General features: G+C 44.5%; 1 long non-coding RNA gene across 1 annotated transcript; it reads right to left on the bottom strand.

The window, feature by feature from the left end:
* Positions 1-252: 252 nt before the first annotated feature.
* Positions 253-2,857, bottom strand: LOC310883523. The gene is made up of 2 exons (XR_014573584.1): positions 703-2,857; positions 253-594 (listed from the first exon to the last, which is right to left on the bottom strand). It is a non-coding gene; the product is annotated as an uncharacterized lncRNA (long non-coding RNA).
* Between the last annotated feature and the right edge of the window lie 917 nt (positions 2,858-3,774).

Consider the following 3,774-nt stretch of genomic DNA (forward strand, 5'->3'; position numbering starts at 1 on the left):
GTGATTCCTGCAGTAAATTATCATCTCTGAAAGGCTTTCTCATGCTGTCTGCAGGTCTGCCTCCTGCACAGCATGCTGCAGTCGAGAAGGACCTTGTATCTGTTTACAAAGTTTGCAAAATAAATTAAAAGACGAAACAAAAAACACCTGGACTGCTGTTTTGGGTGGAGAGAGAGCTGCATTTTTTCTTTCTGCAATTTAATCTGTTTCTGATGGATGCATCACTTGGTTTTAGGTTTTAATAACAAACAAATCTAAGTGTTCACTACTGCTTACTGCCCATTTAAAGATATTCAGACTGCCCTGCCTGTTAGAAACTCTTTCCCAAGGAAGAGAGCCCTACGGAAGGCCATGGATTTCGTCTTTTCCAGGCCTCCACAATCCATTCCTTCTCCATGTGCTCTTGGAGATGGGGATCATCAGGTCTGAGACTGCTCAAATCAGCCTGAAACACTCTGGGCTGAATTTTGTTGGATTCAGACAATCTAAGAGTAGGAAAACATTCATAACTCTTCGCTGCTTGCTTCTTTCTCCATTTCAGCCCCATTCCCACGGCTTTGCCACTCTTGTTAGCTGCTGGAGCAGTCTGGCTTTCTGCAAAGACAGAGGAAAGGCATTAAGAGCTTTGCTTTGTGTCCTCTCCTGGGAGCTTTCCCTGCCCGCTGTGCACCAGGCCAGGTTTTTCCTTGGACTGCCTCTCACAGTTTACATGTGTGTACAGAGCAGCATCTCCTGCTCTTGGTGTCCCCTGCTGATTGTTTCTCCTTTCCTGCCCTGCCTTTTCTTTTCACACCTGCAAATGTTCCTGTTATTGTTTCACTTTTTTTTTTTTTTCCCCTCAAGTTGACCCAGTTTCCACTTTCTCTGAGCAACTTCTCTGCATTGGGAAGGTGTGCTTCAACACACCTAATACAATTCACTTGGTATTACCAAGCCTCTTAAGTGCTTTTTCCCTAAGGTTATTTTTTTTTTCATGAAAACTTACTTATCAGGCATACTTTAAGGCCACTGTCTTATGTTATGTTCCCTCCTCCCTCTTTTCCTTGCAGTGTTTATCATTTCATGGCCATTTCTGAGCTCTCTTTAATAAATTCCCTTGTTTGCAGCTGCTTGATATAGAGTGCAACACCTGGCACCCAGAATTGTCTTCAATTCCTGAGGACAGAGAGTGGAGCTTTTAAATGAGAACAGAGGACAGCAAATTACCAACAGCAACATATGAACTGCAAATAATGAATAATGAAAAGCAAATATTTGGTGAGGCACGCATGCACGTGCGCGCACACACACACCACAATTCATGAATGAATAAAAGCAAACAGCCACTCCCGAAATACCTCAGCAAACAAAACCGGTTGACATAAATATTTGCAAATAGCACATCAGAGGCTGAGCCAGAGGGGTTTGCAAACTTGGCTTGAAAACACGCAGACAGCCCTGCATGTAGATTTATACCTGGCACTCCTCTCTTCTTCTCACCAGTTACATCCCTCCCCTCCTCTCCAGGAAAGCCATTGACAGTCTTTGTTCTTCTTTGCTTGACTACCCAAGGAAGAAATTCCCAGTCCATAATGCCAAACTTCATGAAAAACAGGAGGCAGAGGGATGAGATTATCAAGAGCATCAGTGGGAAAGCACAAGGCTGATCAGGCAAGACCTCACGAGGCTGAGGTGGGTGTACTGGAATGGACATTTTTCCAGTAAAAAGTGCAAATTGGATTTGTCGTAATTGAACTTTGATTGCCAAAATGCCCATGCTTTGTCAGCAGCACTGACGGACTGGCTTCCCATCAGCTGGTACTTTCTGGCCATCCAGGCCTCAGCCTTGCATGTCACTGCCTTGCAAGGCTGCCTTAACTAAAAGAACCCGAGGTACCCTGACTGTTGAATGCGTAAAAATCAATTCTTAGGGGTTTCTTTCGGCATTTGACTTTCAGCCTAGTAGAGTCACTGGGAAAGTGTTGTTTGAAGTGACATTTCTGGGCTAGTGCCCACACGGATTACCAAAGCTGGCAGAGACTCTCTGACCCTCTCCACCCTGCCTGCATTTTATGTCCCCTAATTACAAGGTCTATGCAGAGCTCTCATGTGCCAATTGGGCTCGTTTCAGAACATCCCTTCTCGTCAACATCAGTCCCACTGGAATACCAGTTCACAAAGATGGGAAGAGCCATGGGGAGATGTTGGTTGTCCAAAGCTGTGCCCCGCTCCATGGCTAAAAGTGGCATTGCAAGCCCGGGGATGCATTTCTGCAGGCAGGCTGCCTGCTTCTGCAGCAGCATCCTGCCTTCTGCTTTAGGTCCAGATTCCGGATGCACTGTGATTCAGGATGCACCGCTGTTTGGGCAGAGCATCAGCTTTTTCTCTCACATTTTGCAGATGATAATTAATAAGGCTGTTGCTATTGTGATTTGTTCTGAAAATGAGAAAGTTCAGATAAACGGAGGTGTGGTGTCTCAATTTTCTTGATACTTTTTTTGAATGTGTGTTTCCACTGACTAAACTGTGCAGAGAGTTGAAGCTGTGTGAGGAGCACAAGGGACATACAAAGCAGAGAATGAGCACAGATCACAGCAGAGGATGTTATTTGTGATTTCTTCCATCTTGCAGTGACCCTGTGATCAGCTTGTCAATGCTCTTCACTAAAAAAATCTGCTAGCTTTCTGTGGGTGGCAGTCAAGTAACAATTTTTGTTTCTCTCCTCCTTCCTTACCAAAAGAAAATATTTTTTGGGAACATGCCTGAGTTGCAGACATCTAAAATTGTCTCAAAATTCCACATTTCACAATGTGAATTTTGTCTCACTTTTATCTCACTTTATAGGGCCTTCATTTTAATACTATTATTTTATAGAGCAGTAATAGAGTGGCAGAACGTGTATGGCTGTCAATGTCATACAGAATAACTGAATAAAATCTGTTAAGTTCTATATGTTTTTATCCATTTTTATTTTATTTTCAAAACCATTGAGAACCGTCTGCTTTTTCCCAGAGGAAGGTGTCTCCTGGTCACTGGGACAAGTCAGGCTGAAAGGCACAAAGTAGTCTTTGGTGTCATAATTCAGGCTCAGCTCCTCTCCCTCCAGCATCTAATAACATCTCTTTCATCCTTCCCTACAAGCCCTTTCATTTTGCTCATTAACTTAGCAGCTTTGGGCTGTCCCATTCTCATTTTAATGAGATCTTTCTTTACACTGATAGATAAACCTGTGTACATTAGGTTCATGTACGCCTGGTCTGAAGCCCCTGATGAGGGCTGATTCCAAATGATGCTCTGTGCCCCAGGAAAGTAATATCACTCAATGTGATCAACACTTGGCTTGAAACAACACCAACATCTCTCTGCCCTTCATTTATGAGTCTGTGCCAAAGCATTCAGCAGGCTATTTCCAGGTCTACTGTTAAGGGCAGACCCCCTCCTTTTAGGATTTACACTACTTCACCCTGGCCTTTGCTTTGAGCACAACAGCCCACCACACATAAACACTGGTTCTGCATAAAGTCCCAATGGCAGGCGTGGCAGCGTTTTCCATCATGATTTGCTGTTTACTCACCATGTCCTCTGAAGGCTGTGACTGGCAGCTCCATCATAAGGAGAGCCATGAGGTGGCGAGTCACCAGTTTAACTCTGGAAAAACTGGACTTTTCTGAACAAATTCCTCCAGCTGGTTCCCACTGGAAACGAAAGCCATCCTGGTGCCTGTGGTGTGTATGAAGGGACTGTCCTGGGGTGCTTGTGATGCCGGCGGGGAGCAGGATCTCAGGGGATGGAGAA

This window comes from Anser anser (assembly GCF_964211835.1).
Source record: "Anser anser genome assembly, chromosome: 18".
NCBI classification, from domain to species: Eukaryota; Metazoa; Chordata; class Aves; order Anseriformes; family Anatidae; genus Anser; species Anser anser.